Source organism: Camellia sinensis, chromosome 3 (genome assembly GCF_055761805.1).
Source record: "Camellia sinensis isolate YWXY chromosome 3, ASM5576180v1, whole genome shotgun sequence".
NCBI lineage: Eukaryota > Viridiplantae > Streptophyta > Magnoliopsida > Ericales > Theaceae > Camellia > Camellia sinensis.
Genome location: NC_138963.1, coordinates 21,207,637 through 21,223,538, shown reverse-complemented (window position 1 = coordinate 21,223,538; position 15,902 = coordinate 21,207,637).

Here is a 15,902-nt window from a genome sequence, read left to right as displayed (position 1 = left end):
CCAGAAGTTTCCATCATGATCTAGGTATTTGCTAATTGGTGTTTGTTTATGTCCCAGCCTTTTTTTTCTGATTGAATATAAGTTGTTTTCTTGTAGTAGCTCTTTTGCACCAAATTGTTTGTGAAAATCAAATGGTCTCCCTCTAGACTTGAGAAGCATTTTGTTGCAGTTTGTGCCTGACCATAAAGGGAAAAATATGTAGCGAGTACTCGATTTCCAAATTGAATACACTCTTCCCATCACGACAGAATCCCGCATTAAACAGAAACTGTGGCAACTCTAGAAAAATTGGCCCATATAAGAGTAAAAGGTTAGAGAATAAACAAGGGGAAGATCAACTGTAAGGAAGAGTAAACCCTTTTTATATTTGTCCCCCAAGTCGAAGGTCCTGGCATAAAAACCCAACTAAGAAATTGTGACAATAAAGATTCAACAGTAAATCTCTTCATAAGTAATATGAAGTGTTGAAGCCTACTTTGCCCCGAATAGCCTTTTATCTTGAGCAGGTAGAATGATCCATCATTTGTTTGATACCATGCACTACCTGGATAAGAGCCTAAAGCATGCATAAAGCTCAAAGCTTACTTTGCTCCAAATGCATCGAAATTCATATTGAAGAGTACATTATCACGTAAAGACACCTACTAAAGAGGACATGTTAAATATTAAGTTCCAACCAAACATCTATATGAGGAATCACAAAGAAACACCATACATTATATTCCACTTTAGAACATTCTTACATGTTGTTCTAAAGGAAATTAGAAAAGAATATCATAAAAATACAAAACTTACGTGTTGTTTTTTCGCTTCCAGTTTCACCAACTATTATCAGTATGTCATTACTCTCGACCTCCTCCACAAGTCGTTTTTCAACTAGGGAAATATCAATAATATGATAAGCAAATCCGCATTTGAATAATAAACCAAAGATAAGACACCATACCAACAAATGAAATAATCAATTCATCATTGTGGGGACATAATTTTTGGGTGACAAAACGTGATGAGGTGTCACCAAAGTGACGGCCGAGGTGTCACCGAAGTGCCACATGTCCTGGACATAATGCCGAGGTAATCTCCTCTAGGCCGAGATTATCTGTAAGAATACCGGAATCCGGGATAAGCGGATAAGGGACAAGAGTCCTAGATTGGGAGAGGACTTCAGTTTGGATAAAGATAAGACTCTTAGAGAGTTTATCCCAATCTAACTAGGAGTCCAAAATTAGCAATGAGACAGAATCCATTGGAGTTAGACTTTTATTGAGATTAGGTCAGTGTTGGCTATAAAAGAGAGACACTCCCATGGGTCTAAGGTACGCTTTTTGTATTATGACTAGTGAGTTTAGCACTTTTGCTATTTTTGAGAGATAACTGACTTAATCGTCGGAGTTCCCCCGGGTGGACGAACCACCGCTGAAATCTCTTCTTTCTGTGATAGGTCGTTTGGGCTTAATCAATTCTGTCAGTGTTCTCCAGCTGAGTACTACTTTGGTAGTGTGGTCAGAAATCGACTCACATAATTTGGCACCGTCTGTGGGAAAGACAGGAGAATAGATGGCCAACGACGGACAGAAAGAGAAGGTTGGAAACGACATTCCTACTGGGAGTGGAAAACATATTGACCTTGACGTCAACGAAGACAACTGTAACGAAGAGACTCGTGATAAGAATCACGGAGAAAAATACATCGGCAAAGAAGGCGACGCAACAACGAAATCAGACCGAGGCGGGTATTATAACGAGGACGACCTCCAGGTATGGAAAGATAAATGCCTACGGAGGGACGGCGAGATGAAGGAACTGGCAAACAAATTGGCGAACCTACAATCGGTCGTCAATTTTATGATATAGAACAACGTCATGCAACCACCGTTTCCATTACAAGCCACGCTGATTCCAGCGTCCAAAAAAGATGCCCAGACAGGGGGGCAGACGACAATTCCTATGACTCCTCAGCACGATAGGATCAATGAACACTCTCACAGTCCCCCAAGGGAGGTCGGGCGAGGAGAATCAAGACAGGGAGATTCACGGAGGACGCATCGCACCAAGGAAGCTGACCCCAAAGAACATCGGCATGTTTAGGGGAAGGAGCTGTGTTTTAACGCAACTAATGGTGAAAGGTCCAAAAAGACTCATAATGATACTGGGAGTAGCACACCAAAAAGGCTGAAATTCGTGGATAGCAGAGCTCCTAGACGGACCAAGGAGGATTTGAGGGATTACCTCCAGAGGAAGGAACAAGATGCCGAAGTAACCTCTTCAGTTAAGCTGAGAACGCCGTTCTCGGTGGAGTTGGAAAAATTTGAGACCCCGAAAAGGTTCTATATGCCAAGGTTACAAATATACGACGACAAGTCGGACCCTAACTTTCACGTTGGCTTATACCTAAACTCAATGGCATTATATACTGGGAACGAACCGTTGCTCTGCTAGGTGTTCCCCTCATCCTTTGGGGAGATCGCATCAGACTGGTTTCACAAGTTGTCAAAAGAAATTGTGAAAAGTTGGGAAGGCCTGGCCGAGATATTTGTGGCCAGGTTCATGACAAACAAACTACAGCCATTGAGGGTGGACGCCCTGATGGCTCTGAGAATTGGTGAGGACAAAAGCCTTAGAGCCTATGCCAAAAGGTATTACAAGGTATTTAACCGAATACCAGGATGCAACTAGGAGGTGGCGGTCGTGTCCTTTAAGAACGGCCTGAAAAATGATTGCCTGCTTCGAAAGTCATTGGCAAGAACATTGCCAAAAAGTATGGAGGAACTTATGGCCAGGATAGAAAAGTATGCCATGGCCGAGGAGGGCACGCTGGGGACAAAGGCGTCAAAACAAGAGAAGAAGAGCGGTTCGCCGAAGCGAGGTCAAGGTGATGGTGGATACAATAAGCAAGAGATAAGACTGAGGGCTACACAAGCAATCACTACCGTATTCCGGATTCTGATCTATAAAGTCCTAGAGAGGATCAGAAACCAACCGTATTATAGGGCACAAAAGAAGGCTCCTGGCGAGTTTATGGGACGAAGCCTAGGGAAGCACTACACCTACCACAACAAGAATGGGCATCTAACTCAGGGGTGCAGAGCCCTAAAGACACATCTAGAAGACCTGGTAAGACAAGGTCATCTAAGGGACCTGGTAGACGAGACCAGGACAAGAGAAGAGTAAGCAAGACTGCCTCAGGCACCGGCAGCACCGCCGCCTCCAGCACCGCAACCGTAGGCAGGCGGACCCTGAGTGATCAATGTGATTCACTCAAAAGTCAATGAGAACGAAATCTGTGGGGACACTCAGAAGGTAAAGCACTTACAACATGTATACCAAGTCCGTCAAAAAAGACCTAGGGCAGACGAGTGCCAGGGACCAGTGGTGTCCTTTACTGAAGATGATCTAAAGATGGTACAGCATCCACATAATGATGCCTCGGTAATATCCCTCCAGATTGGAGAGTGCCAAGTGAAGCGCATCTTAATCAACCAGGGCAGCTCTTGTGACATCATGTATGTCAGATATTACAAGGAACTTGGCCTTCATCAAGACGATTTGGAGCAATCCAATGGTCCTATGGTCGGGTTCAATGGAATGCCGACGTGGCCTTTGGGAGCAATAAGTTTGGAGGTGCAGGCTGGCACCAAGAAGATTAAAACTGAATTCACTATAATTGACACTCCCTCACCTTACAATGCTATCTTGGAAAGGCCATGGCTGCATGCAATGGGGGCTGTTCCCTCAACATTGCACCAGCTATTGCGGTTCCTAACAGAGCATGAAATTGAAGAGGCCAGGGGGGATCAACTGCAGGCAAAAAATTGCTCCATGACAGCAATGAAATCTACCTGCAACATACGAGAAGCAGAATCAGCAGAGATCGAAGATGAGGACATGAAAGTCTTGGAAGACGTCGGCAAAGAGCCAGCCGAGAAGAGTGAGGAAACCCTGAAGAAAATCCTTATCCAGCAAGGGGATGAAGAACGCTTCTTCCTTCTCGACTCGGGCTTGGCCGAGGAAGAGAAAATGGAGCTAGAGGCATTTCTGAGAGCAAATCTAGAGGTGCTTGCATGGACACCATACGAGATGCTTGGCATTGACCCCGAGGTCACTTGCTATAGACTGAATGTGGACAGGTCGGCCAAACCTTTCATCCAACGAGCAAGGAGGCCGACATTAATGCATGTTAAGGCAGTAGAAGAGGAAGTAGATAGACTTCTAGAGGCCAGAGCCATTTGAGAGGTAAATTACCCGACATGGCTATCAAACACAGTAGTGGTGAAGAAAAAGAATGGAAAATGGAGAGTTTGTGTGGACTTCACCAGCCTGAACAAGGCTTGTCCCAAAGACAGCTTCCCATTACCCAAAATTGACTAATTGGTAGATGCCACTTCAGGATATGGAAGAATGAGCTTCCTGGATGCCTACAGAGGGTATCATCAGATAGGCATGTACCTCTCGAATGAGGAGAAGACTGCATTTATCACCCCAAAAGGGCTGTACTGCTACAGAGTGATGCCTTTTGAATTGAAAAATGCAGGCGTAACTTACTAGAGATTGGTGCCAAAGATGTTCAGACATCTAATTGGCAAAACTGTGGAGGTATACATAGATGACATGGTCGTAAAGACCAAGGAACCTGAGGGTTATCTGGAAGACTTAAAAGCAGTTTTTGACATCCTTAGAACATATTGGCTCTGACTCAATGCATCAAAGTGTACATTTGGAGTTGGGTCTGATAAATTCTTAGGATATTTGGTTACCAGAAGGGGCATTGAAGCTAGCCCGGATCAGATTAAGGCCATCTTAGAATTGAAGAGCCCAACATTGGCAAAGCAAGTGCAGATGTTGACAGGAAGGGCTGCAGCCCTGAATAGATTTATAAGCAAAAGCTCTGACAAGTGTAAACCTTTCTTCAGCTTAGTAAAGAAAGCATCAGACTTCTTATGGATAGAAGAGTGCAAAGTCGCCTTGGCCGACTTAAAGAAGTATCTGACCACAGCTCCAGTTCTCTCAAATCCAGTACCTGGAGAGGAGCTGTTCTTATACTTGGTAGTTTCAGAGCATACAGTAAGTGCAATAATAGTCAGAGAAGACAAGGGGGAGCAAATAGCAGTTTACTACGTAAGTAAAATCCTGGCAGATATAGAGACCAGATACCTACCCTTGGAGAAGTTGACACTGGCTTTAGTAATGGCTTCCAAGAAGCTGAATCATTATTTTCAAGCCCATAAGATTGTGGTGTTAACTGAGCACCCTTTGAAGTCCCTGTTGCAATAGGGAGATCTGACAGGCAGAATAGCTAGATGGGCAGTGGCCTTGGGCCAATATGACCTGGAATTCAGACTTAGAACAGCAATCAAAGGCCAAGTCTTAGCCGACTTCGTGGCCGAGTTCACACCAGACGCCGTCATACATCGGGCTCCGTTGAGCCAAGGTCCAAGTGAGTAAGGAAAAACCCAGTTGGGGATAGCAGAGCAAATGAAGAAAGAGAAACTCAGACCCTGCGGCATTTACATCAGTGACTCCTTCCGGCTGTTTGTCGATGGGCTTTCAAACCGACAAGGAGCGGGGGCAGGAGTAGTGCTAGTATCTCCAGATGGACAAATACTGAAACAATCCATTCGTTTGGAGTTTAAGGCCTCAAACAATGAAGCAGAGTATGAAGCACTAATCGCAGGATTAAAGCTGACGAGGTAATAATCTTCTGTGACTCCCAGCTTATCGTCAACCAGGCAACAGGCGAATACGCAGCCCGAGATGAAAGGATGTCAGCCTATGTGAAGGAAGTGGGCAAACTGGTAGCCTTATTCCAGAATTGCCGTCTACAGCAAGTTAGCCGAGATGACAATAGCCATGCCGATGCCTTGGCCAACCTGGCCAGTGCAATGAAACTAAGAGAGGCAATAACAATAGTGGTTGACTACTTGTCAGGACCAAGTATAGAGCCACCAAACACACAGCATGAAGCAATGTGTGTGGATATGGGACCAAGCTGGATGGATGCAATAATAGTATTCCTTAAAAAGGAAAATTGTCAGATGATCATAAAGAGGCGTATAAGATCAAACTGAAGTCGGCAAGGTTCTGTTTGACAGCAAAAGGACATCTCTACAGAAGATCTTTTACTGGACTCCTTTTGAGGTGTGTGCATCCTGCACAGATTGAAGATTTTCTGTACGAGATACATGAATGAGTATGTGGAAGCCACGCCGGGGGTAAGTCACTTGCTCATAGGGTTATTACTCAAGGGTACTGGTGGCCCTACATGCAAAAAGATACTGAAGCTTATGTCAAGAAGTGTGAAAAATACCAGAGGTTTACACCTTTGATACACCAACCAGCAGTAGACTTAAACCCAGTGTCCAGCCCTGGCCATTTGCCCAATGGGGCATGAATCTTATTAGAAAACTGCCCCAGGCAACTGGACAAAGGAAGTACCTGCTGGTGGCAACAAATTACTTCACCAAGTGGGTAAAAGCTAAACCCCTTGCAAAAATTCGGGACATTGATGTGATGAACTTCATATGGAAGAACATCATCACCAGGTTTGGGATCCTAAGGGCAATAATAGCAGACAATGGTACACAGTTTGACAGTAAACTAATCAAAAACTTCTGTGCAAAGTACAAGATCAAAAATTACTATTCCACCCTAAGTTTTTCTCAAAGCAATGGACAAGCAGAACCATTCAACAAAGTTATCTTGGATGGGATTAAGAAGAGGCTGCAAATAGCAAAGGGAAAATGGGTGGATGAGCTACCCAGTGTACTCTGGGCATATCAGACTATGTCAAGAAGATCAATTGGGGAATCCCCATTTGCCATGGCTTATGGCACAGAGGCAGTAATTCCATTGGAGGTCGACATCCTAGGGATCAGAACCCAAGGAGTAAAAAATGGAAGCAATGAGGGATTCTTAGCCCGAGATCTAGATCTGCTAGAGGAACGAATGGAGAAAGTAGCAATTCAGCCGGGGGCATACCAGCAGCAGCTTGCCAGGGCTTATAATAAGAAGGTCAATCCACAAGAATTCTAAGTTGGTGACCTTGTCTTGAGAAAAGTCGTCGGCAACAAGAAGGATCTCAGAGAGGGCAAGCTTGGCCCGAATTGGGAAGGACCCTATAGAATCGTCTCGGTATTGGGCAACGGAGCATATCGACTTGAGGACAGTGAAGGCGAAGAGCTGCCAAGACCCTGGAATACTTGCAATCTGAAGTTTTTCTATCACTAAGATTTTCTTATTTTTTAAGTTTTCTTTTGTTTTGTTATTAACAGAAGTATTAATAAAAGTTTTAGATTGATTTTTTAACTTGTGTAGCATGATTGAACAGTCACCTAGGCGATGTTTCTAATTGAAACATGATCAATAACTTAGACTTATTATATGGCAGAGTTCCTACTTGCATATAATAGAGTTGAACTAAGTTGGCGATGTTTCTGATTGAAACATGACGAATAACTTAGACTTATTATATGGCAGAGTTCCTACTTGCATATAATAGAGTTGAACTAAGTTGGTGATGTTTTTGATTGAAACATGACGAATAACTTAGACTTATTATATGGCAGAGTTCCTACTTGCATATAATAGAGTTGAACTAAGTTAAATCAACTTGAACTTACCATCTCGGCAAAGTCAAAACACAGATTGGAATTAAGTGCATATCAATCAAATTAACAAAGAGACCAAAGTTGGTAACCTCAGCCACTCTTTGTTTGAGTCTTGCCTCGGCAACAAGGTCAAGGCCACATACTTAATGAGAACTCAAGTGGAACTTAGGTTCACATTAGAAGGCAGAGAGCTGGAGAATGATGCTTGACAGTTGGAATTTACAAGCTAAGGTTAGATTAACACTTGTTGAAATTTTAAGAAAAATTTACAAGTTGAAGTTAAACCAAGGTTATGCTAAAGGTAGATTGGTTTAACACTTGTTGAAATTTTCAAGAAAAATTTACAAGTTAAGCCAAGGCTGTATTGAAAGAAGTACCTACGTACTTGCCGAGATTACCACTTTGCCAAGACTTAGAAGATATTGGAAAACAGAAGCCTTAGTAAAAAAGAGTGAAATGGCAAGTTATAAAGAATGCTTGTGAAAATATTATGAATATTTTCAAGTGTTAGGTCAAAGCCGAGATAAACTGTTAGTGGGTATAGTCGAAGTGTTCCACACCGAGAAGATTACACAGTTAAGGTGTACGTAGAAGACATATAAATTATTCTAAGTATAGAATCGTACAAGAGGAAGACAAACATGCAATTACATTGAAAAAAGAAAGTTATACTTGCATTCAAATTAAGAAAGTTGAAATATGTGACAACCCTCACCTCTGATTAGTGCTAATCTGTGTTTTAGCATGACAAGTAATTGATTATGGCAAAATTCTGAATTGATTGCATAAGTGTATTACCTTAATTGCATTTCTATCTGTTTGTCATAGATTGATCTGTTTGTGTTTTTAATTTCGAATTGCGAATTGAAGGCCTTATCAGCGACTAAATCAGAAATTGATTATTATTTTATGCTAATTACGATTTATGTGATTTTATGGTAGATTTAATTAAAATTTGATTTGGAATGATTAAATTAGATTAAATAATGTTAAATTACATTAGTGGGTTTTATTTTCAATATTGCCATTTAGTGGGCCACTTTAGAGGCATTGTTTGAAGTGTGATTCATATCATTTGATGCACCTTCATATAGCCATTTTCTTAGACCAAACCGTATGAGAGAGGGAGAGTAGGAGAATAAGGTTGAATTCAACAAGTTTTGCTTGAAATTAGAGGAATTGAAGGGAATTTGCAAAATTGAGCTAGCACACTTGAGATTCAAGGCCTAAGGCAGGAAAATCATCTTCTTAATTGTGTATTTAAGCTATTTCTTGCATGGTTCATGGAGAATTTGGTGAGTAGAGTCAAGAATTGATTTAAAGAGTTGAATTGAGAATTAATCCATGCATGCATATACATATTCTTAGATTTTGAGGTTGTTCTTCATGAATTTCCACATGTATGTCCACATTTTGGTAGTAGTCCATGAATTCACAATAGTTTTGAGCTCAATCTTGCATTTGGTTACGTTTTGGAGCATTGGAATTCATTAGAACACTTGCATGTAATGTTCTTGCATTGTTCTTCAAGTTTCTTTGAAATTGGTGTTCAATTGGCTTACCTTTGGGCTTGATTTTACAAAATTGATCTTCAAAATATGTTGTAGTATGAGTTTTCAAGTGTTTTCCAGAAAATGGGCCCAAAAAGTTAAGTTTTGAAGTGTTGAATGCTTGGTTTGAGCTTTGGAGGCAAATCTGGAAATCCCAAATTTTGGCTTCCACGCTCGAGCGACCATCTTTTGTTTAGAGCTCCGCTCGAGCGAAGGAATGTTGGCTCGAGCGTAGATTGCAAGCTCTCAGATTTTTGGTGCGCTCAGACACACACTCAAGCGAAGAGCTGTGTCTCACGCTCAAGCGAGCATCGAGCAGGGATTTTCAATATCCAGCACTTTTTGCATTTTTACAGACCGCTCGAGCGAGGAAGTCCACGCTCAAGTGACCCCTCTGTTTTGAAAAGCTCGCTCAAGCGTAGAAAGCCACGCTCAAGCGAAACCCCTGTTTTTTGAAAAATTTTGAAAAGTGTTTTAAAGTGTATTTTTGTATCCTCATTCTGTCCTAGGCATTCCTAGGCCAAGTTTAAGGCATCTTAATGAGGATAATGTTTTAGAACCACACCAAGTATAAGTAGGGGCTAAGTTATTAATCTCGAGTGTGTGTTCATTCTGCGACTGTAAGGTTGGCATCCGAGGACGCTCGTTAGCTTGTCTATAGCCCAGTGCTCTGTGAGTAACAATGTTGTAAAGATATGTTCAATTATGATTATTTTCTGAACGATCAACTGTACTGCTTACTGAAATGTTATTGTTTAATGAATGAATGTTTGTTCTATTTGTAAACTGTATTCGTGGCATCCTTAGCAACTTACTGTTACTGTACTGTTACTGCTACTGTTACAGAGATCTCTGTTGGTTCCCATGTTTGGAACTACTACTGTTTACTGTTATGATGGCCATCAACTGACTGTTCGGTCTGTTAAGACCTACTGTACTATTTTGCTATGAGATGTACCACATATGACTACTAAGGTTCTAAATGACTGATTTACTGATGCAATCGACTGTTTTAATTACTAAAAGGACATTCATTCTTAACCCCTTTACGCATTTGTTATTCACTGGACTTTAGCTCACTGTTTATATATATATGTAGGTGTCCAGGCACCGGACCGAAGTTAAGAGCGTCAGGCTAAGCTCCCGTTTTGTCAAAGCCAACCATTGTGCCTCACCTCGAGGTTCTGAGTGCGTCAAAGCCAAGGCTGTTTTCGGGTGTTTTAGATTCCCCTCTTTTGCCTCTGTTCTGTAATAAATGTTAAGACTTGACTGTACAGTTAGTTAGGGATTTGGTCCTTGACATGGATGTTTGTGTATATGTCGCATGTACATCTGTTTTGGTTATCAATGTGGCATGTTTATAAAAAGTCTTTTTGCATTCAGACTGTCACAGCTCATTGGACATCTTTTATTTATTGTTTTGGCTTCCGCCAGCCCCTTTACTCTGTATTACTGTCATTACTGTTAAGCAGGCCTTCGGTAATCGCAGATTACTGGCCGGTTACGATGCTAAACCCATAGGGGCGGGTTTGGGTCGTGACAAAATACAAAAAGGAACTTCGGCCTGATATTGGAGATTACTTGTTCAGAATAGACAAAGGCACATCAGCCAAATAAAAGCTTACATAAACAAAGTAAAAGGAAAAAAGATCACAAACGAAACTACTCGGCGTCGGCGGCGGTTGTGTCTCACCCCCAGAAGATAGTTGGGAAGACTTCTCAGCAACCTTCTCAGCCGCGAGCTCAGCATCGAATCTCTTGAAGAGTTTGATCGAGGCTCTTCTCGGCGATTGGCACCTCGGAGTTTGTCTTTTGAGATGAGGCATCCTTCGAGACCTCATCCTTCTCATCCTGAGTCAAGTCCAAGACTTGCTCATTCAGAGTTGGGGACTTGGCTCCAGCAGCCTCTTCCGTCTTCTCGGCCTCAACTTCCTCCTCGGACTCAGCCTCGGATTGGCTTGGAGTAGGGGGGAATGGCAAGATGAGGCTACCGATATCCTTCAGAGGAGAGTCCTCGAAGACAACTGTAGACACCCCATTTTTGACCGTCCTCAAGACTTGGACGTCATCGTTTGAACACTCGATGATCATCCATGTTCGTGTTCGTTTTGAGTTCCTGGAGGTCTCGGCCGCGCGCCTTGCCTCAAGATCTCTCAACTTGTCTGTTTTGTGCTTGGTTGTGGACCAAGGACTTGTGTTTTTGCTTCTGAGGGAAGAGGGTGGCCTGTTAGCCATCCCCTCAACCCACCGGCCATGGCCTGAAGCCATCAACCTTGTTTTCTTTCTACCGGCCAAATGTATTGGTCGATCGGCACTGTATTTGGTCGGCCGGCCATTTTCTTGGTCGATCGACCACTTTTTTTGGCCGAGGCATTTTCTTTTCCTTTTTCAGGCATTATGTATGCCAGCTGTACCAGCCGGTGAGCACAGACTCTGCCCTCCATACACGTGTATGGAGGGATTTCATCCTTACACTTAGTTTCTCTTGGAAGCTTGGAATTGGATTTCCTATAAGAGGAGGGCCTCCTTCCCCTTTCTAGAGGTTGAACAATCTAAGATATTAGAGATATATCGCTCTCTCTCTATATCTCCTTCTCTCTCTGTATTTGTGTGTAATAGTGTTCTAAAGGGTGTTTTTGTTCATATTTTTGCACTAAGGCACCTAGTGTTACACTTTCCTTTAGTTACTAAGGTGCTAAGGAGTTGATTTCAGTGTTTTTGAGTTGGTTTTGATCAGAAGGAGGTGCTGGAGTTGGTGTTCTTGAAGTGTTCTTCAAGGGTGAGAAACTACTCTTTTATTCCCCATTTTTGCTTAAGCTTTTAACAATACTTGCACACTGTTTTAAGCTTAGTGTCCAACTGAAAAAAGTTCTATATTTTCATACTTGAGATGTTTGTTTAAGGTTACTTTTGGGTCGGGGGTTGTCTACCCCCTCTTAGGCCTTGTTTGACCTTATTTTGTGACCTTCTTCTTGAGCTTTGAAACCCTTTTGTTTTGACCTTCTCACCACTGAAATCCAGAGGATTTTTAGTGGTGGAGAAGTAGTTTTGAAGTCTTGAATAGGGGAGGGACACCCCCTCCCTTTGTGTCTCATTTGCTTGCATTATTGGCTCACCATAATAGCATGTTTGCTTAGCATGTTTTGGTCCTATTTCAGCATGTATTTGTTGTTATCTTGGCATGATATACCTCTATTTTAAGTTGGTTTGTTGGCCTCTTGCATGCACCATGTACTTACTTTGTAATCTCTTCTATTGCCTTAACATGTATCTTGCGTTTGGACCATCATGCTTGCATATTTCGGCTCAACTCCAAGGAACTTTTAGTCATGTTTCACCATGTTTAAGCTCTGTTTGGTGTTGATTTGATCGCATATGCATTGCTTTGTATAGCCTTAGTTCATCCTAGCTTGTTAGCTTTGAGCATCTAAGCCATTAGCATGCATTGCTCATACTATTCTCATGATTTGGCATCTTTTGAAATCATATTTCAATCCATATAGTGTAGCCGCACACTCATGTTTGCCATCCTTTCAATGCTTTGAAGAGTTGTTTTGTGCCTTAAGATTGGGTCATTGTGTATGTCTCCATGATTAGGTCTTTGGGGTGCCATCTCATTGAGTTTTGGGGCTTATTTTGACATATTATAACTCTGTTTTTCATTGCATAATTCATACCGAAGCCATGGGACTATTTTAGGTCTCCTTGGCCCTTTGGGGCTTGGTTGATATGGCCATGGCTTGAGCCCCTTGGCTAGTCTCAAGTTTTGGGTTCCTTTGTATGCCTTACTTGCATGGCTTGGTTGATTTGGCATCATCCCTTGCACATTTTTAGAGCTTATCATGCTTGTTATTTGTCCATATTTGTCTCTTTTAAATGTGCTTAAGAGTCGACCTTTTTTATGCCTGAGTGTTGAATCCTTACATGTGCATGTTTGGATGAGTTTTGTCCATCATTCCTTGTCACTATGACTACTGTTTTGGCATGGCTGAGGTCTGCCCATTTCAGTTTAAGTCCATTGAGCATTTCTGCTTTTCATGATATTTACATGCTTGTATTGTATCATGTTTGCATGTTTGGTATATCGCATGATATTTAGCTAATTGCATTACATAACATTATTGCATACTTGGTGTGCCCATGTTACATTAGATTAACTTGCATGCTTAGGTTGCACTGCATTTGGCATGCTTGCTACCTTAGTCTTGTGTGCATACTAGAGTCCTATTGCATTTGGCATGCTTAGGTTGCATTACATTACTTTTCCATGTTGCATTGTATTTGGCATACATGCATTACATTGTGTTTGGTTTGGGGTGTCAAACCAAACATGAGGAGCAAGGAACGTTCGTACTTGAAATGACGAAACGTCCCTCAATCCTTAGTTGCCAACGCTCTTGATCCAACATGATAGAGTGTGAGGCATTCATGTGTTTTTGTGCATTCACTCCACATTGATTTGCACACTTGGCACCTTTGGCCATCATGCATTGAAATGCATGATTGGTGGCCCGAGGGTCAAGCACTATGCTCTTTTGAGTTCATAACATGATAGGGAGGATGGTCCTACACACATTGTCTTGTAAACGCCTTGCCATGCACTGTCTGTCCTCTGCTGCAGCAAAAACAGCATTCTGCAGGAAGGGATGGCCAGTCGGCCGTCTTCAATGCCGGCCGGCTAACTTAATCTGGCCGAGAGCTCCACTTTTGGTCGATGACCATTTTCCCATGGCCGACGACTTCATCTCTTGGCCGGTGACCTCTCACAGTGCTCAGGGAGTATTTCAGAAGCATCCTAAGGATTTTCAAAATTTTCAGAGATGCAAAATAGTGCAAGCAGAGGCAATATGTGGCATGGCAACGGGTTTCTGAGCGAGGTGGTCGAGCATGCATCGTTCAATCATTCCGAGGTGGAGCTGCGGTGACCTCCTTTTGTAATTAATTTGTTAATTAATTAAGGGTTTGTAATAATTAATTAGTTAGGATAGTTGATTTATTATTCAGTTTGCATTATTTATTCGGACCCTCTGTCGAAAGGGCGAATTTGTAATAAGTGTGCATGCGTGTGTGAATGTCTTCCAACCCCACGTCTTTCTCCTTTTTACTTACCTGCTTTTGATGGTTAGTTTTAGGTCATGTTTCAATTATCATACTTATGTTAGCATGTTTGCATACATTCATTCGTATTGCACGCATCGAGCTCGACGCATCATACTAATTTCATAGTATTTCAATTCTAACTTGAATACGTGTATCGAGTTATCGCATTCCACATGCCATTCTTAGATAGTCGAGCCTATTCTAGTTGCATTTTGCATCTGTTGCATTAGGCATCTTAACATAGCTAGGATCATGTATTGATTACTAATTAGCTATTGTTTTGACTCGGAGTACTAGGTAAGCTTTTATGCTTTAGCATCTTGCATGAGTGTGAGTGTTGCCATGATAGCATGCTTGCCATGAGGCTACCTGCTTATGTGATATAACTGCCTGAATGCCGGTGGGTGAAGGTTAGATTACTTGAATTGGAACAATTCATCGAAATATGTGTTTTAAGCCCACTTTGCGGAGTAGCAGAATCATGTTTTCTAAGCCCACTTGAGGGTGGCAAATCCACGTGTTAGCCTTCTTGCGAGTAGCACCTTCAAACCATTTTCAAACAAACAAACATGAGATGTTTTGTTCCAAATTGGGCGATCTAGTCTATACTTGTGTGTTGTGCGCATCGCATAGTAATTCTAGCTAATAACCAGAATAAGAACACATGTGTTTTCAAAAATAAAATATCATGCTTAGTACAAACCGATCTTTGATCGGGCAAACGGGGGTGCTCATAGATGACTTTCCCCAATTGTACCCAAGTTCTCGAGCCGAGGCAACTTTGGTGATGACGGACACGTGGCCTTAGGCAACGAGTTAGGGTTTCCTAAATTCCCCTAAAATAAATATTTAGGTGGCGACTCTGTATCTGGCGAAGCAGTCCATGTTTGACACTTCTTTCTTAAAAATCAGTTTTCCAAAACGATTTTCCAGATTTGGACTCTTTGGTGATTTATCAGTCTCGCATTGCACTTTACGGGATTAGATTCAGAACCATGACAAATGAGTCTGAACTGTAGTAGTGAAGCCCCCTGGGGTGCGTCTACAGTTTCTGGCGACTCCGCTGGGGAGTTTGGAGAACTTGACTCGAACTCATGATATCTTGTTTTGATTACACTTATGTGTCTCCTTGCATTGCATTTACATTGGTGCGCCTAAGATACCGTGTTTGCCATCTGCTATTCTTGAACGGTTTGCCGGAGGCTCGCTTTGAGAAGGGTTCCATAAGGCTGACCGGTTACGGGCTCTGCCACAATGGGAACACAAACCCCGATTTTTACCGGGGCACCCTTTTTTTGACCATTCGACCTAGTGCATATTCGGAATTTGTAGTGACCATTTCAAACTTGGACAAGTTGCTTACCCGATTGTAGGTTGTTTGAAATTACTATGTGTGTAGTGAAACCCTAGTTCTTGATGAAACTAGGACAGGAAAACCCTCTCCCCCCATAGGGGTGTTTTTGGCTCTCACTTGTTTGCTATGTGCTTTTTTTAGAATGTGCCTCTACAGGGTCGCATGTATCAGTTTGCAAGTCTAGGTATCAGGCCTGCGGGCATCAGTGTTTTAAGAATCAGTTATATCCACGGGTATCAGATTCAGATTTAGGGCAGTGGTTTGAAAACAATGATCAGTGGTTGAGAACAGTCC